The sequence below is a fragment of the Varroa jacobsoni genome, unplaced genomic scaffold (genome assembly GCF_002532875.2).
Source record: "Varroa jacobsoni isolate VJ856 unplaced genomic scaffold, vjacob_1.0 scaffold_1061, whole genome shotgun sequence".
NCBI lineage: Eukaryota > Metazoa > Arthropoda > Arachnida > Mesostigmata > Varroidae > Varroa > Varroa jacobsoni.
Genome location: NW_019213963.1, coordinates 149,411 through 169,969, shown reverse-complemented (window position 1 = coordinate 169,969; position 20,559 = coordinate 149,411). Strand labels below are relative to the sequence as shown.

The window sequence follows — 20,559 nt, the reverse complement described above, 5'->3', positions numbered from 1 at the left end:
CAGATCGCAGAACCTGATTATCATTTCGTGGGGCTTGAGCTCTTCCGAGCGCTTAACAGCTCATACCGTTGGAACACTTGTCCAGTTAGGCATCGACGTTCGAAGTCTGCCGGCCAACCGAGCGGCTTACGATCTCATCCGTCAGGCACCTGCTTGATTAATGGCCTTATTCAACGCTGTTTCATCTATTCCGAAGTTTGGATTTGACGCAATATGGATTATCTCGCTGACGAAGCAAAACGGAAAATCACGAAAGCTCCGTGGGCCGAGTTTACCGGTACATTATTGTTATGAATATTATATTTGCTAAAATTGTAATTAACTATGGATTATAGTAAGCGTAATATCTATTAATTGTCATAATATCCAAGTTGGTTGGACAACAGCGGTCCTCATGTGCGATACAAATGTAGAAATATTTAAATTTCGTCTTTAATAAGTTGACTATTGACTTCTGTGAACGCTGTTACTGTTGCTGCTTTCCCTACGTTAAATCTGCTTCACGTTCTTCAATCCGAAAGAAGCACGTGAGCGTGAATCTGATCGAAACAAAAATACACTTCTGATTGAACCTTTATTTAAAATATTCCGACTAGCGAGCGTGCAGATCCACTCATAACGTAGCTATTCCCGATCTTACCCTTCTATACCATTAACTTGTGTTATATAGTTGGATATGTAGAGTGAATAATATGGAAATAGATGCCGTTATTTGAGTTTCTATCCAAATGCACCCGTTCTTTTTTTATATACGTTGTTTATACATATTCGTATGTACACGTTACGACGACCATTGCGGCCGGTTCTGGAAATTGTTTAACACGCTCAATTTTGATTGGTACGTCGGTGACAATGAAGAGAAGTATCTGATTCTTTATTGAAGTACTAAAACCACTCTGGTTTCAATGTCGTTTTCTAGAAACAGAGGCAAATTTATAGAAAACATATTCAAGGATTTTAATATAATTAATTTTTCGCTATACGTCTTAGACCTTATTCCATTAGCTGTCACTGCCCACATACTCCTTCCCTGCCTAAAAAAATCCTACTAAGTTTTTGTTTGTACCTCGTGCCAAGCGATGTAACAACGCTAAAACCCATGATGCCGCCTGTCCTGCACGAATCCACCGAACCGTTCCAACTCACAGTTGACCATTTGTTCCGATGTTACTATATGCCTTACCTGTCCTGCTTTATTTGTCGTTGTTTCTTTCCAAGCACGTCCTGTAGATGGTTTAGCACTAATATGGACTGCCAGAACGCAAAGACCAAACATAGACTAGTGGATCAAGCGAAAAGAAGAAAAGCTTCTTTCTAAACCGACCGATCAACCATCAGCGCCAACGCGCTTCTCTGACCATTGCTGCTAAACAAAATTCCGAGATCTCACCGAAATAATACCCACCTGTTTATAGGCAAGAAGTAGACATTAGAAGACAGCTAGTAGACATTAGAAAATTTCAATGAAAACTTACATAATGCTCCGAACGATGGCAGCGGCTGTGCCGAAGAGAACTGAGCGAGGTACCGTCACCAACCCCAAAGTGCGAAGCAGACACAACCCTACACCAATGCAAACGATGTTAGCAACATAAGATGCTTACACAACAGCTGTTATCCAATGGCTAAAATAAAAAGGTTCGTAGTAAAAGCACAGACCACAGAGTAACAGTAGCGATGGTAGTAAATAGTAACACGGCAAATAACACGAGATTTAAAAAGAGTGAAACTGCAGTAAAGGGAACCAGTCTCGGACTAAATCAGAGGCGATATCTCTAATCCCTAAACAGGCCGACCGCAAAACCCTATTACAGCTGCTATGACCTCTAGATTTATTAAAGTCACAGGGACACGGTAGGGAGAATGTCCGAGAAATGCGTGTATGCGAACTTCTTCAACGGACAAAAACAGGAGGCAAACATTACAGCAGAAGTAAACTTAATGGTACTTGCATAGTTGTATGCGAACGGGTATGCATGGGCTAGTGTTTGCGGGACAAGAAACTGCTAGAAGAAAGTAATTCAACGCAAATGGAACGATTCGAGCAAAGATTCGAGGATATCTGAGACAAAAGGAAAGGGTATCCACCTTAGTCAGCGTTGCTTACAACGGCGCGATCATCGTGCCACTGAATGCGGAACAAGCTTATCTGAAGTGCTGCTTTTTTGTGAGGGGCAGGGAAACGTTTTCTCTGCTTAGACTCAAAGTTGTGTGAGAGGATTTTTTAAGATGTGTTTGTTTTCAGCCATACGCAAGTCGGATACAAGTGAACCAATCGTTAACGATATTCGGCATCTCGCGCAAGATGATAAATAAATAATAAATTTCAATTTCACATATGTTCAACAATGGCTTATGCAAAGTGTAGCTTCTTTTCGACGTGATCCGGTGAAATGTTTGATCTCCTGCACAATTTCATGAATGAAGATTTCTCAAATAGAATAAACGTACGAGTATTACACTATTGTCCACTCTTCTAATCGGTCCATTTGAATGTTTTGCATGATCCTTTCCGGGTCCGCTACTACCACTCTTATTCACTATTCTGAATTTGTTACTTCCGTGTCATTTTTTCTTTTTAGCCTTTTGCGCGACACAATAATAGGCTCCACTCGGTTTAATTTAAAGCCGCTCCACTCTACCGTCTGTCATGAATGCGGAAACAGAGGACCCCCTCATATTTCAGAACTCCCGCCTCCATCTAAAAGTCCCCAACCTGCTATCATGGATGCAACTATTTTAGACCTACTTCGAGAGGTGGTCACAGTCGTTAAGCTCTACCGACGTTCGCATAATTGGAGAGAAAAACCACCATTAAGCAGGCTTTGTCCACCTGCTTCAAATCGTAAAGTTAATGCGAGGTCTACGAAGGCAGAATGAGTCACCCGAACAAGGAAATTGAATTCACATAATACCATAAACATGTACTAGGCCACTGTCTAATCATCTCATACAAAAATTTTTTTTTTTTTTTTTTTTTTACTTCTATATATCGTTGTGCTGCTATAAACAATACTCCTTTTCTAGATAGTTAAGTTACTCATGTTGAATTTTGCATGTACTTACGGAGCTATATCCGGCTCTAATATCCTCTTTTGATTTTTTTTCTTCATCTCTGATTTTTCCCATATCATACTATACTTGATAGCGTGTGGCGGCACTATGAAGCTACGCTCGAGTGTTGGCCAATGCACATGAAACCCGATTCGATCATCAGCCATTTCTTCATTGTCAAAACCACCTAACATAGTGAGATCTTCATCAGCGCGTCGTTTGTTTGGATTAAAAGCAGTAGAGTGTTTTTAATCGCTGTACCGACTCTTCAGCCCTCCTGCTCTGCAACCTTCTTTTTTAAATTTCTGGCCTCTGCTTTGGTGTTTTACTAGATCCCACCACAACTATGACTAAAGGAACAACTCAGCGGACACTGGGCACAACCGTAATGGAGTCATTCGACCCCTCTCCTTTGTCCCGCTTCCCTCGGACACCTCCATACCTCTACCGGTTACTATAAGGGCTGTAAGTTCTCGAGCCCCAAAGGATCAAATGAATTACGAACGCTCTGCACGTCTTAAACGCACACACCGAAGACATAATGCCTCGTGTACTTCTAATTTATTTAAAGTATTCGCGTGGGCGCTCCTCGTCAACTTCGTCTTAGTACAAGGCTTTTCGGTGCCCAGTAGACGCCGCAGCGCGAGTTGTGGGGCCACGACAAGCTAACCACGGTGCATGTATCCACGAAGGACCGTGCCGGAACTTCGGTCTCCTCGCGCGCCTGTTCCCTTTTACTCACTTACCTCTTAGTCGTGCAAAGACGATAATTAGATTAAGGTTCATTAATTAGCTCGATCAGTTGTGTATATACGTCTGTGCGCTCATTGGCAGAGGCAGAAGTGGCTATCTGATGTGCAAGCGATGCGAGGGTGTGCCGGTCCGTGTCTGGGCAAAGCGGCATCGCCTTGGGCTTGAACCATGGGATCTATTGTGAACAGCGTGTATTCGCACAGGCTCCTCTGTCCGTAATGCAGGTAGAAGATCCCAGGAACCGAACAGATCTGTACACCCCTTACCAATGCTCCTAAGCCGCGATTGGCCTGTCAGCGTGTACAGTACCGTCTGTACGAACGTTCGGCCTTGAGAAGCTTAACGAACAGGTGGTAAGCACTGCTCAGCTATTGAAAACTGCTAAAAAAGATGGTAGAAATTGTGCTATCGATGCCCGTAGAATATGGCTAGTAGGTAAAGTACTCATAATTCGTTTGTTAGCTATAGAGAATCGTAATACACTGATGAAGAAGACGTAACTAGTTGATTTCTCTCTTTAATGTAGTATATTTTGGATTTGCTAAAGAACAGCTGTTATAGGATGTAATATGAAGATAGGGACACTTCGGACCGTGCCCAACAGAAGTATCTGGCCTAGCTTTCTCCTCAGAATGAAAGCTAAGGACTTCATTTTGGAGCAGCATAAGGCACACTTTTGTGTAGACGTTCAGCGGATCTTGTTTGTATAGCCTGAAGGATGGGGACGTTAGGAAAACGAATAAAATTACAAATTCGCATTTATGCGAAATGACCTCTGAGGCGCCTATCTAAATTGCATCCCCCAGCAGACACTTGAAGAAATACCTGGCACTTTGATTCCATACGTTCGAATCCTCTTTTGCACCCGCGACCAGTGAATAAGTACTATGTTGGTAGACTATTTCTGAGCCTTTACCGATTGCGTCGTTTCGTTTGATATGAGTGAATCTTCACGAATTGCATAGATACTTATGATGGCCATTAGGGACAGCTGACGCCGTATGATAGGCTCGTCTAGGTCTAAAGGTTCGCGTGCATTGAGATCTCAAACTGGCCTTCTCAGAGGGTTGTGTCCCGTAGATTTGTTTAGGAAGCCTTCACTCTCATTCATGTCAGTGTTACACTCGTCAGGACTAATTAACTGTCTTAAGCTTACGCAATGCTATCCTGCTATAGAACATGGACCTACTTAACATTTTGTATAGTTATGATAACTTTCTTTATCTCCACATGTTTATATTTGTGTATCATTAGTTTTAATTGAGTTATTATTAGCCTATGTTCCTAATACACTTCAAAGAAGTCAGCGCATTCCTAACTGTTAACCGCGCCGACTGCTTTACATAACTCAGGGCAAATTGTAGAAATCACAGTATGGCTTGTTTTAGCTTCACTAGAACAAAAGGCAGTTGTGCCCAAAAGGCAGAAACTGCAGGCTTTTGAGCATTTAAGATAGGCCTAACATAACTACTAGCTACTGTCTGACTAATACCAGCATCGGCTATATATATATATATATATATATATATATACTTAGTGAATGTTTACATGCCGTCAACGACTCGACTTCGAGCTAACAGTCTAAATAGCATCCTATTATTATATATCACTCTCATTGTACACCATTAAAAAAACCGACATTTTATTAAAAAACAAAAAGGAAGACATCCACAAATGCTTCCTTCAGTTCTGGCGCGCTTAAAAACAACTGCATATTCTATTCTCCATCAGTGTTTCCATCAGTAAGGCGTTTCTAGGCATAGATAAGCTGGCGCGTTTCCTCCTAGCGGTACTATTACCATGCATCAGTTGAGCCGCCCAACTCCTTGAAAAGCTACTTCAATGCGAAATAAATGCCATAATTTGGATTGTATGAGAAAAAAAAGAAATTGTAGGGAGGCGGTACAGTGTACAGTGAGTCTTTGTGTCTTCGAAACCAAAATAAGTCGTATCTGCAAGTCCGATTATTATCCATGTACACGTCTACGCAGCCAATACATAGGTTATGTATATACTATTATATCTCACATGACGTTTACGGCGAAGGCGCTGGCTGGAGCGGTAACTCCTTAAGCTCAGGCCTGAGCAGATTCAACCCGATTTGACCCAATTTGTCCTGACTGGAGCTGCCGGAAAGTGGCAGGTGGCAGCGACAAGCCTATCACTACGCACGAATAGAACAATATACGAATCAGTGCCCTAACCATTGTTCACGCGTCGATATGTAAAAACAAATTAATCATTTATCCCAACAGAACTAAAAACCGCACTAGTGGCGCCTTTGTGGCTGTCGAAGCGGTTCCTGTTTCTGCTGCCTCAAACCACCGTTGCTATTGAGTCTGTTCGTTGCTACAGTGGAACGTTACTAATATAGGCGTGAGTATCAGGGTCACGAGCACGTACGAAGTGTACTCGCCGTTCATGTGTACGTATTTAGTATACACAGCACAATCAGCTACGATAAAGATAACGAGCGAACAGAACCGCAGCATGGATACGTTGCGTCGACGACGGTAACGCCTCTAATGGACAGGGACCTCCTTGGGAATGTGTATATTGTATTAGCAGTGGTAGCAAAGGCAGCGTACATAATCTACTTCCTGTACCGTTGTTGCCTTTTGTCACCTGCAGCCGTTAGGCAAATCAAAACTTTTAATCGTCTCAAACAATACATCACCTCAGTATCGGACATAAAATTTCGGTATCTGTCATCGAACTATTATTGAACTTCAGTTCTACGAGCCGCTAAACACTCGTAGAAGTAGTACGGTGGTAGAATTTACTGCCAAAGGCATGACAGGTGAAATGAAAATTATAGGAAGTTATCCGATTATGACACCGTTTAGGAAGAGGCTCACGTGAAGGTCGAGAACGATCCTGTATACGTTTCACTTTGCTATTTGCCACCGGTACATTTTGTAGTAAGAGCTGACAACATAACAGTTGTACAAATAAATAGAGAATCTCCATTTTTTACTAGCCCCTTATAATGCCATATAAACTAGGTTGATTGGTAAGCGGGCCGTTAGACTCGCAGGTATTCACGATCGTCCATTTCAGATATCGCCAGAATCTGCAACTGCAACGGTATAAAAATTGTCAACCTTTCCCTAATTAAGCCGTCGATCCATAAGCCTACGGTCAATACGTGTAGACTCAGTCAAGCTCGAATCTAGCTTTCAATGACCTCCAGCGGACGATCAACAATTAAATTTGCGATAGAAAATCGGCAGTGGCCAGTGCCGTCATGAATATCAGGACCAGTTATAAAAGAAAGACGAGGAGAGCATTGGGGCGACTACAATTAATGAATTTACAAGCTGTTATTAGGGTCAGATTTTATAGATATTCAAACCTCTAGAAAACGGCTAAATGCATACGAAATTAGTATGGAATCGTGCTGAATTCCGAAAGGCCAAAGATCAACGCGTATCGGAGATTATCCTTCAAACGTATAAGAACCGAAAGCCATTCTATACGTTACATATGTAAGTGCGTTAATGATTTAATTTAACTTACTATACAGATAACTAATACACTCACTGTTATAAGTTATGTTATGCTGCGCCTGTAGCAAAGTCACTTCGCCACTCCGCTACCTCACTTGCTCGCTGTTTTCAAGTCATTTTTTTTTCGAGTTCAACTGCCCTCGCTCCGACTTTTGCCCGCTTTTTAGATCGACCGACAACTCTGGTGACTGGGCTTGACCTGCTCGAGCGCTCCAGCCACCGTTGCGCAAATATGTTAGACTATGAACCATGAAATCCGGCTATCGTGTCGGCACTCAACTAGGATGCCACTCTTGCATCATACGCAGTTCAGAAATAATTCAGGTGCCCATATAGCAGCACAACTTCGTACGATCGTATCGCTTTTGCCATTTTGTAATATTATCTTGTAATTATAGTCACTATGTAATTGCAAGGAAAGGCGAAAGTGTGAAGACTAGCCAACTGCAGAAAGGCGGAGGAAGAGGGGACTTGGGAATGAATGGGAGTGAGCTTTGTCAACAAACGCTTGGCAGCGGCCTAGGTCATCGATGGCGGAAAGCAGCTAAAGACTCTTACAGTCTCCCCTATATGAAGTAGGATCCGCGTCGTCTGCAACGCAGGATGACGCCACATTCGAATGTTGGCACGTCCATACCTGTGTATGTAATTGCTATCTCACATTTAAATCTCGATGCAAATGGGTGACTTAGTTACCGTACACCGTAACTGTCGTCTTTGGCTTTAAGATACGGGATAAATAGGCGAAATACAATCTGAAATGTTCGACTGACCTGGCTTTAATCGTACGTGTACACGCAGGACGGATTGTATCACATCTGACACTCTCTATATCTTCCAAATATACGGCGTAAATGTCTCGCGCTTGTTTCTCTGTTTGATGTTTTTGTCTGCGTAATTATCGTTTTATTTTATTGTTAAACTTAGTGGGTTGTGTTGTGGCGTGTGTTTGTTGTGGAAGGATAAGTTATGTTTCGAACAAGCGCGTCAGTCCAGTAGTGTGAATTGAGCATAAGCGTTTATACGGTATTCCTAATGTCTGAGCGAAGTGTAAAGGTGTAAATCGAAGGTTCACATTTTTACGTGACTGTGTTATTTGGTAGGGCGCAAAAAGTTTCCGCCTCTAATGATAGCATTGAACTGCAGAAATATTGTACCACAGCACTGCTGTCAAATTTGCGTATCTGGGGGACGATATGATGGAGATTGTAACATGAATAACCTCGAAAGTCTCAATCATTTTGTTTGCGGCATGGTTTACTTTTCAGTCTCTGGCACCGTTGACTTTGGTTGTTTAATACGCAGCACTTAATAATATGTTTATACCGTTACTTGCGCGTTCTTCAAGTCAGGTTTCCTATAGCCAAAAGGTCGACCAATTCTGCTTGTCGATTTCGGCAAATCCTTTTCTTCATCACTTTTCTCAGCGAAGGTCACCAACGCCTCAGCTAAGGCAGGTCACCAACGCGTTACATTTACTCTTTCCGACGCTTTGGGGCCCCCATACCTCTGTCCTGTGGAGTGCATCTAGAATGCGATTTTCTTCGTACTTGCCAACAACGAACTAAAGGCAGGACCGTTGCTGCCGACCCCCGGCTACCGAATCTTGAAGAGCAGGTGGCACTGGTTGAACAGAACCTCGCAAGCAAACGAAAGAAGCGTCCCCCAAATTGACATCGAGAAATCTCGTCAAGGAGGGCTCGTGGCGATCGTGAATCATTGGTAGGAATTTTTGACATCCTGAGTTTGGCGTTTGCCCAGGTTGTGTTGTATGCGCATAGGCACTAACGTTTTGCTACTATTGTAGTATTACCGTCGACTAAAAATGGCATCCCGGAATTGCTAGCCATGAGCTAAAACAGAGTAAATCTCAAAGGTAAAACAGTGACGCAAAACGACCTTTGTGGCCGGATTTACTGATCTGAAATCATTGTAAAAAGGTGTTTTTCTTGAGTGGTTTCAAGTGATGATAGCTATTTTTTGTACGGAGAACGATGAAACATTGAAACAAGGAGAAGCTTAATGAATTCTAGCCCCAAAATACGCTGAAAAACGGATTAATTGCTACAGCGAATTAAGTAAATATATGGGCTTAAATATGTATCCTATACATTACTGTGAAAGAATTGTTCCCGGGGCATGCCGTGTTTCGCTAGTGGACGTACTAACATTGAGCTGCCTTTCGTTTTTGCAAGTTGTGTATGCACGTAGTCATTCAATTAAATATGTTCTTTTTTTTTCTTTTTTTTTTTATAAACAGATAGGACTAAAGCACAAATTACGGTTAGCTAAAAGCACTTGTATTGACCAGTATGATGCTTTTAATAATGCTCTGGGTTGGCTGACTGGTCTGGACTCCGTCGGTTTTCAGTGGAGTTCAAGTTTTGTTCTGCGAGTAGTTCTTATTTATCCACGGAGCAACTAGTGGCCCGAACTTGTAAATAGTCTCAAAGCCTCGAAGCAAGCTAGCAGTCAGTTTATAGCTTTGCGTAGTGAATACTGGTCTCCATGGCCTCTGAATACAGTGCAGTCCCTTTAAGTACCCTGTCCGTTCGAAACTATGGTTATACTGTCTCCCGGGTCTCGTTAGCTGTGTCGTTAATGATCGTCGAGGCTAGTTCGTCCTTGCAACAATGGTAGGAGGCGCCATCCTCTTTGGGTTCATATTTTCTCATCGCCTCGTTAATCCCCAAGATGGCTCTAGAGTACGCTTCTAGACATGCGTTACTTCGTTCCATGTGTATGATGGCATAAGCGTGGAAAAAAACCAGCTTGGATTTTCGACTGGGCTCTAGGTCCCAGTAGAGGAACGGGTGAGAGCTCGATGAGGTGAGGCTTGGCACGTTTCGCGTTGAATATGAAGCTGCAACGTGGGTCTCGGCTTATAAGCAGCTAATAAAAGTTAAGTGGACCGTGCGAGCAGAGATCAAATTCTATTTTTCGAGGCAATTTAGCGTAATTTAGCGATGCCCTCAATTCCCGGACACTACAAGCTAACGCAACAAGGCGATACTATCTTCTGAACAAAAACGAAGCCACAATAAGTTTAGTTGTGGCCAAGCCGAAACAGATAGTAGAATAGCTACAAATTATTGGTTTAGAATTTTTGGGGCCGAAGATATGTATCTATATACATGCATATGCATACTTGGCGACTACAACAAGCTATTGGCAATATTGGAAAATTAGAGGCCGTGGAGAACTGAAAAACTGCCGACAACTTCTAAAAAAAAATAGCATGGCTCGAAAACCAAGCTTGTAGGTACATGAAAAAATCCATGGAGACGGGCCGTATAGATGATAATTTAAGATTTACTACCCAAGACCCGTATTATATGTCGTATTGACCCACATTTGTCAATTACTATACTATCACTTAAATCTTGAAGTGAAGCTTAAAGCCACTTTACTACCCACAGATTTGGGTTTACGAAAATGCTGATATTTTCAACAGAAAGTTGGACTACGATAAACGACAAGGCTGTATCGTAAACCCCGCCCCACGTGCTGTCCTCGACAATACATTCCGCTCCTAAACACACTTTATACCGATCCTTTATCACATCAAGCCGTCACTGCCTGCGGCAAGAAAAATGCTTTTTACAAGTACTAGTGGCGTCGTCGAGCACCGGTTCGAAGTTCAGCTGAGGTACATGGCTGCACGTTGATAAAACAGCCAGTTGGACGGCGCTTTCTCACCACACTTTTCCAAATATCTATCCGATCGTCCGAACGAAGGCAGTGATCATTTTCGTAGAGGCTCGAAACTTGTAGCTTTGCCGTGGCGGCCCACAGGTTCATCCGGGCCTGCCAAAAGTTCCCAGTTAAAAACGCTTACCACTCACCGTGTACAAGAAGAGTCACCTAAAAGATTCGGTTCATCTCGGCGATTCCTCGTTCAACGGTGGTGGCTGCTACTTTTCCCCATCGTTGTAGTGTAAGTGGACGTTGGCCTCACTTCATCTCCTTTTAAGCCTCATTGCCGAGGCAGGTTCAAACGGCGGTGGCACGTAAAAGCCATAGATATAAGCCGCGAAGAAGGTTGGTTATGTACAAGGCTGATTCTGTTACAGCGGTAACGTTGTAGAAGCCATAGGAGTTTTGTTGTTGACACTTCATCTTCTTCTTCCTTGCCTGCTACTGCTTCGGCTGCTATTACAGACGAAGTACGTGGTCCGTGTGAGAACGCAAATCAAGCATGTTTGCCGGCGAACAGCAATCAGCCTTGACATTATAGTAGGCGTGTTATGTAGTAGCAAGAGCCGAAAGTAGGTTTGGGATCCATGAGAAGGCGTCTTCGTGAGTCAGGTGAAGCATTTCTCTTCTCAATTTTTGGTGTCCAGACGACCAAGTGCGCATCGGTCATTCGTATACTTAGATGACGTATTAATATTTTACCTATTCGTCCCAAATTTAGCGGATTACACATTCGGCCCAGTGGGTCCCGCGTTATTTAAATAACGTAAATATTAGATCAGCAGTACACTTATAGTTTATGGAGTGACCTATACAGAAAGGAAGAGTTATTGAAAGCAGCGATGAAGGTTATTCTCAGCAAACGATGTTCACTGCCATTTAGGTTCGAGCTTCAATGTTCTTCGAGTCTCCGCAATAACGCTTAATTTCATCGCCTATCAAACTTGAAAGTAAGTAACATAGTCTAGGTTCAAAAGCGGAGGTAGACACACTTTGTTGTGATGCTGGAAGTCAGCCATCCAGAACACTGTTTCGCAACGACATTAACCAGCTGTACAGCTTAAAAACACGTTTGATTTAGCATCGAATCTTAGTGATATCGATAACGGCGACCCCAGCGAAAAAAGAGGCTGAATTCAATAGGTAGATTGAAGAAATATAGCTCTGGTATCTTTAAACCGATAACCTTTGTCGGTTTTTTAAGTGCTTAAGACAACAGCACGGACATTTCGAATTTTTCGTCCGAAGCTGCTATTGAGCATCGCGTCAAATGCGATCAGTTCTGCTATAGTAAGATATTATTATTATATACAGTGACATCATATTAACATATGAAGAAATATTGACGCGTATACTGATAGGTAAAAAGATAGATAGAAAAAAAAGTACCATAACAGCAGCCCTTATAATTAAAACTCTGTCGATTACAATTACCAGGCTCCTAGAAATGATCTTCTTGGTAACTCTACCTATTGACGAGTGGCCCAAAAGCATCGGATTTGTTTCATTTTCATTCATTTTTTTATGCCATCGAAAATATTCCCGGCCAAAAGCTGCTGATGAGATCGCACATAGCTTAATTGAACTGTTGGGCTCTGGCACTGGTGGCGAACTGGGGATCGCATCGTTTAGTGAAAGGGCGAAACCTTTGACCGATCCGGAAAGCGAAAAAGGACAAAAAGCACGTAAAGGCCTCTTCATTTTCAGTAATGGCAGCAAAGACAGAATACCATCGCAAACGATATCTATTTCAAGTGACAATTGAAAAAAGACGAGGCTATTGGTCGGCTACGGTGGGTCACTGTGTGGTATGGCAACAGCAAACGCCTTTCTGACCGATTGCAAAGGCAATCATTCCCTTTCATCGAATTCACCAACCAGCAGTACGTCACCTTCCTCCAGTTCGTCCAAAAAGAGCCCCGCTCTCCTAAAAAGATTTTCGCTTTAGTCATATAAATCGAGGAAGCGATTTGTGGCAGCTTCTAACTCAGTCTGGTCCTGTGAAGCTCGCTCAACCTTTTTCGTCCTTCTATCTTCTCTAGAACTGCAAACGACGACTGGCAGACTCGTACGGGATTTTTTTTTTAATTTTGGAAAGCTAGAAGTAATCTTTCCATTGCCATAGTATAGCATTCATGTAGTTTGGTTGTTCAGTCAACCAATTGTTTCCAAGTAACTAATACTTTCTAGCTTCCCGATTTGTTAGCCTGGTCAGTTTTACGCACCATTCGGAAAATAATCAACGCTCGGATGCAACGAAAACGAGAGAGAGAGAGAGAGAGCGGGGAGTGAGTGTGTGCGTGTGTGTGTGTGTGTGTGAGAGAGAGAGAGAGAGAGAGAGAGAGAGAGAGATGAAAAACAAGTCGACCGTGCCGCTAAGGCAAGCGCACTTAACACTAAGCGATCACGCTGAGTTTTACGATAACTATACTGAAAAGAAATACATAAACTAGTAGCCGATGAAATTCATAATATCCGTTAAATAATTTGTTACTATTGCAGTTGTGCTATTGTTAGCTTATATAAGTGTGTCGGATACGCTAGTGGATGAGCGCTGATCAGTTATCGTTATAGCTGGTTTCATTCATAAATCTAAAATTTATATAGGATATAAATGGCATGAAGAGGAACGCTCTATCAGAAACTAGCGGCACATTTAATAAAATACATACGATTAGCAGAATCCATATATATATATAGTACTTAAAAGATCTGTTTAGAGAATATTAATAGAACTGCGGTACGTACTCTCAACGTAGGTTCTGCAAGACCACACAAGATCTGTTTCGGGTATTATCAAACTATACTCGCGGTTACCGTATTGCTCATTAGTCTTCGGACGTAATAAAAGCACTAGACCACCAAACGATCACATGCCGTGAAGCTTATACAATGCAGAGACCTGGTCAGCTCTTCTGGAATTGCACCGTTATTTCGCCTGGTGTTTAGGCGGTCCACGTATGTTACCAGCAGGAACTTGAACAGGAGATTTTCTGTTGGCCAGTCAGTGCCTGTTGGTAAAGCTGATATGGCATTTGAAACATCGTAAAGATATGTTGAGTACCGAAAGAGAAGCACCGTCGTAGTGCTTACCCTTGGCTTACTAATCGACCTAATTTACTTCGGAAGTTTTTGCACGTAAGCCAGCGATCTTTTTATAATAACAACAAATCATTGGACAACATTATATACCACATACAGCACGCATAATATCATGCTGTTTGTAGCACGGTTTGTAATATTTCAATTCTATTATCAGAATCGTTATTTAGTATTACTCTCAGTTTTTAAAGTGTTTCGTGCCCATCAATTTGACTTTCGAATATAATATTAATTTCATATACTATATAAATATAATTTCCTACATCCGAATAACAGAGTTGCAGTATGTGCCATGACATGCTTTGTATACACAGAATAGATAACAGCGTTTTAACAATATGGGAGTTTTCACGTCACTGTTTTTTTTCTACTCTGTTCTATGCTAATGCAAACACGACAGGTGTCATGCAGAAACCCCCAAACCGTCAAGTGGTTTTCTTTTAGACTATCAATAGACCTTTCCGCCCTGTAAATTTTTCTAAGTAAAAACATATACTTCAACGAATTTTTGCAAGTGCTAGAAGTCTGATCTTTGACATCGATGCTTTTCTTTTTTTTCAATTGCAACATTAATTGAGAACCTAAACATCTGACACGCTTGTTTCAAATGTTCTTTTTTTTGCAATTCTATGGCTCCGGTATTGACAGATGCACAAGCGGGCGACGAATCGACGTTATCTTGCTTGTGGGACTGTTGCCCAGGAAAATGCTTCATGCATAGTCGATGGGACATTTCGGCCATCAATGATTACACAAAAATTTATAGAACGTGTGGATGATTTTTTCTGATGCGTTTATTTAAGAGATCTACTCTATCTGTCTCTGACAGAGTCAGAACATGGATCTTTGGCCGAAAATTTATTTCTACTCATTAGTAGATGATTAGTACTCATTAGACAAATGTATATCCTCAGGATCGTAAACGAACCAGCAATCATTCGTTAGGTATATTTTTGCATTAAAGATCGAGAGTTTCTAGCTCGGAGAACATCGAAAACTATCCGTTGCTTAACTTTCAGGGAAACTAAGTAGCAAAAAAACGTCGGCTGAATTGTCATCAGAGGGCGTTTGTATGGCGTATGACGTACACCTAAAGTCTTGTCCTTATTTCCTCTTCCGACTTTCCTTATTAACGCTCTGGTTGAAACGGAACGATCTTTAGAAATGGGTTTTTGGACGGCAGCGATCGGTTCACGCTGTTCTTTTTTTGGCGTCGACCTTCTGTTTCGCTGCGCTTTTGTCTCTTCTGCAATCGACTATTCATTTGTGACGTTGTATCCTGTCGATTTGGAGTAGCCTAAGAGGTTTCCAATGCCTGTGGGAGTTTTTCTAGTGCATTATAATAGGATAACGGCTGACATTTGCCCAAAGTCTAAAATCGACACACTGATATTACGTATGACAGGGTTGCTGTTTCGTGTCCGCAGATATATATATGTATGTATGTATAGATTAGCGTGGGGCTAAATTTACTTAATGCTATCGTTCAAAACAACCGGCCGCCACGGAAGTGCCAGTATATTTTGTAAAGCATTTTTTATGATGTGGCCCAATTTGGCTCACGATGTTTGATTAATTTTCGAGAAAACAGTGAGTGAAGATAGTCACGTCATAAACCAATACAGCCCCACAAAGTAGGGTTATTCAAGCCGGAGGTAGAACTACATGGGCCACTAATCATTTCGTGCAGGAAAAGATCAGTTACTCAATAAAAATACAAAATACATTTATTTTTTTCTGAAAAGCTCTGTGAAGACACGACAGGTAGAGGAAGCGACGCTTTTTAGTTACTTGCCGTTAAGTTAGCTAGGCTAAAAGTTATGATTGTTTATGACAGACTCACACTCACTCTGTCTCAAGCCGAATTTTGCATGCATCTATTTACAAGTAGCGATTAGTTCGAGAGAGACAACATGCGCGTAAGACTATGTCTGTTGAGGCGGTCCTCATATACGCTAAGATGCCATCTTGAATTCTACGATATGTGGAGAACGATCGTGTTGGCGGCCAGAATAGCAGCGATATGAAAACGGCAAGATAAATCATCACCTGGCATGGGAAGCCGAACGAGGTCTTTCGTATCGGAACTGCGAATCTGGTGTGACAATAAGGGTGGCGACCTCATGTGTAACTCCACGCGGCTATTGGATACGATCAGTATTATACCTATATGATAAAGATAAAAAAAACCGTAGAAGAAGTAGGTATTATGCGCGTCAAATGAAACAGATAGCGTGCGCTATTTGAACGAGGAGTTTTTTGAAACGAGCGCAGTCGAGTAGAGTGGAGTATAGCTCGCACTACAATCAGAAGCGCCATTGGTCATAGATTTGAATCTATCGAGGAGTGACGTAAAAAGACAATTTTGTTGAGATAGAAATGAGCAAACAAAAATTTAAAAGGGGAGTACTACTTCCGTTCGAGGAATCTAAAAAATTTCGAAATTATTCTAGGCCTCAAAAGGAGTAGCAACAAGGATAGGGGTGCAGTAAGTACTATTGTGACCTACGCCATTAAAGTACGGTTTCGTTTTTATACAGGCAGATCGCTGAGCCTCATCAAATGAACTATAAAGGTGAGTAGGTCTGGCCGTGCTTAGATGCCTATGAAAAAACACGTTCGTTTCAGAAAATAGGGAAAAAATAGCAATGCACGGATCGTCCTTTGCCAAACTTCTGATATGCAGACTTCTGTCTGATCTGATTCAGGTATAAATCAATATTCACGGTAGATTCTGATCTATGATCATGAGATGTCAATAATATTATTTTGTCCAAGGAACGTATCGTATGAATCAAACAGTTGAAATTTCCCTTAAAAGCAAATTCATGTGATACGTTGTCAATAACAACAATATATCGTACGACAAATGCGAGACTCTAATGTAACTTGTCATATATGTTTATATAGCTTTTGCTTCTTTATAGATCAGTTTAAAGGTTTGATAAAATACCTTAGGTATTTAATATAATTCCACCATTAAAACTTGGTTATACAAAATTATCCTGTTGAAAGTTAGAGACGTGTCGATGTTACATTAGAAAGTTAAAATTTATACAAAGTAGTAACTATCTGAGCTCGCCACCATAACACGAAACCAGCAAAGCTTCCCCGCACAAAAGTAAGGTAAATGTGCACTGCTTGCTTCTGCTATTAAAGAACTTAATTGAGCCAATTTCAAAAAAATTCACGCTGGTGCCTTATCCATTTAATAGGTATATCTAGACTTGTAATAAATTTCCCAGTTTCAGCTTGGGTTACGATTGCGTTTCTGTAAACATGTCCAAGGTCGAGTGTCGAAATGCTCATCTTAGGGAGGATTATCGGGGAGTCTTTAAGAATACTAATTTTGTCTGCATAATGAAAATATGAAATAAATAACTTAAACATTTTTACCACCGTAATAAAATCTCTGTGTTAGAACTTTTTTCTATATTATTATTATTATATACCTTGATCATAACCATACTGAACCCAAGTTTTGTTATAATTGAAATGTACAGAAATAGATCGAATCAATACATAATGTATTGAAGATTGGACCCGATTTTTTGAAAATTTCAGGAACCGTCCACTTTGTGTCATTAGACGCTGCAATGACAGACGTTATCGAAGATAGCGGATATAATATCAAGGAGAGTAGAATTTTTACGGATCATCTATGTAGTTGTTTTAAATCTTTCACAACTATTCTAGGAGACGTTCCCCTTGAACAACGCTGAAAAATGGATCAATGCGGATAGACAGAAATCCATCTAAGATGTCCCATTGACTTGTTGAGAGCTTGTCATAAGAGAACCATAGCTACATAAAAATATCATCGGGATACAAAAAGTGCGTCGGTCCGACAACAGGAAAAGCTGACGGGAGAAAAGACCGGTTCGATTAATAGTATTTTTAGTAAAAAAAAAAACTCTAGAATAACATAGGATAATAACAACGTGCTGTCGTGCTTTTAATTGTATAGAAAAGAAACGGTGCAAGAAAAATCACAACCAATTAAGCTAAAGAACTATATAGAAGAATAGCAGTAAGCCTTACAATAATAATAATCATTTAAATTTATTTCCATATTATCCACTTATATTTTCGAACAAAGCAACTTTTTAGTTCATCTAGGGATACCTTTTAAAAGGCAAATGAGCAGATTTTTATCTATTTTAGTTAACATACTGAGCTTCAGCGAGAGAACCTAAAGGGAGCTGTATTTGTTGACGAAGTTCAAATAATCTAATAGTCGCCTTCTGTGCATTTCAGGTAAGCGTAGGAGATCATGCCTTGTCGTTTACCAAGATCATTTCGAGGAACTTAGTGACTTAGGTCTGAGTCAACGGATTTCAAACAAGTCCGATTTTTAGCAATAAACACGTTTGAGGCTAGCCTACTAGCGTAGCGAGCTATTATGGTTTTCTCTCGGCAATCTCTGAAAGCCTAATCAATATTCAAATTTTTGCTTCAGCTTTCCCATGCTAAGTAAGCGCAGGGCATGCCCCACGGACAAGATGTTATGAAGCTAAACAAGTACACCTAATATGTTTATTATCTAGTCTTTTATCGTCTATAGTAAGATGGAGCTACGCTGAGATTATCTCTCCTCCTCGCCCTACATATATATATATATCGGGAGAGAGAAAGATTATTAGTTAAAACAAAAAAAGCTTGAACCGGTATCCTACCTATGTGATTTCTTGTAAGTTAAGTTTTTGTACAGTCTTCCGGCAGAGAAGTGATAGACAAGGAATTGTTTTTGAAGAATTCTTTAAACTATGACAGATGGCTTTGTCATGGTCCGATTGTCGTTGTAGACAGAAATATGGCCAGCAATTTTCCTACAACTTCAAATCCAATTATCAAATTCGAGATTCGAAGCGGTATAACTGCTTTCGTAATTCATAATATCTCTGGTCTTTTTTTTGTTCCGTTGTAAACGGGACGAAGTGGACGACAACTACAGGATGCATTTAATTTCGATATAAATTGGCAAACATGCGGGTACAGAAAACTTTCCTTCCCATTGAACGGATCATAGCTACCCATTTCTTAACCCCTCTCGCGGCAGGACGTAGAAAAGGGGGAAGCTCTCGTTTGACTCGAACGTTTCCAGCCCACTCAATACACTGAGCTCGAAATTCGGTTAGTTATGGTTGTTCCCCGAAGAAATTTTTATTTTAAAGTAAAAAAATTTTAAAGAAAGATAGAATATTCAAAGTCTTACTTCGCCGTGTGCCTCCATTCCTACCCCATGATGCCGATAGAAGTTAGATTGGTACTATAGAAAAGCGTGCTATGCGTGTTCGTGTCCCCAGGGCATGCTAATCGACACTATCAATTCTATCGGCGCTTCCGTGGATCGCAGATGGCTTAGTCAACCTCGATACTGGCACCTCAAAGGAGGAGCTTTTCGGCCACTAACACTTCAAATTGTATCATGCCGCTTATGCGTCTTCTTTAATTTGACTAGCAAATCGCTATCTTTCTCTGTAACGCAACTCGACAGACTCGTCATTCGCGTGTTTCCAACGGTATACTTACTATACATGTCGATAATTCATTTATATCCTCCGTATTCTCAGTCGGTATTTTCCTCGCTTAATCGCCGTTATGACGCACGCTCGTTTATGATTATTATTAGATAAATTAAATTAAATAACAAGGTAAATGATTATTATGACAGATAATCACGATAGGTTTCATAGGTCCGTTGGCGACGGCCCGAATAAATCTAGCAAGAAACTTACTGAGGGTAGGTTCTTAAATACTATACCGAAGAGTTGATCTTAAAAGCTTGTTCGCTCACACATGAACAGCGCTACTATACAAAATCTCAGATAAACAAACGGAACAAAACTTGTTTGCCAATGATTTTGCACTCTATCACATAATCCAATATCACACGTATCGTTATTTGTTAATCGTATTATTGAATAGTCTCTCTATCTAAGCACATATATCAATGGCGGGACCTGATTCAGTGTTGCTCTTTTGAATATTCTCGAACTGTCGCGCATCTCGATGGCGATCACCCAAAACTGAATAAACGACCCATTAAATGTTACTGTTCATGTGAAACGATGCCTGGTACCGCGACATTTCATCACATTTAATGTGCTCAGAATCTTAGTCACAGTCGTACGACCGCACCGTGATTTGGCTCTACAATAATCTTTGGATATGCTCTTTCCCCCTCGCCTTCAGCTCTTGACGGGCTAATTAATCAATCGTCAACCACTGCGGCTCTGATGGTTTCGAAACAGAGTAGTCAAATCTAGTGTTAACAGCTTGAGTGTCGCGGCAGACGTTCGAAAAATGCTGCCCGTCAAGCTCCTTCTATCTCTCCCTGTTTCACGACCCGCAAAGAGTTTTGGATAAGCACGCTTGCACAAACGGGCAGAGTGGGCTGTTTGCCCCTTATGCAAATCTAATATACACAAACGTACTTACACTC

General features: G+C 41.1%; 1 long non-coding RNA gene across 2 annotated transcripts in view; it reads right to left on the bottom strand.

The window, feature by feature from the left end:
• The window catches only part of LOC111266164 (uncharacterized), a 24,031-nt gene extending 3,892 nt beyond the window's left edge, over window positions 1–20,139 (bottom strand). Inside the window, exons 1-2 of one of the 2 annotated variants that reach the window (XR_015313323.1) lie at window positions 19,853–20,139; window positions 1,476–1,563 (exon numbers count right to left, since the gene is read on the bottom strand). This is a non-coding gene — a long non-coding RNA (uncharacterized LOC111266164). Of the gene's footprint in view, window positions 1–1,475; window positions 1,564–14,873; window positions 16,281–19,852 lie in introns of those variants that run through there. The other variant, XR_002683913.2, reaches the window with a different exon arrangement.
• Between the last annotated feature and the right edge of the window lie 420 nt (window positions 20,140–20,559).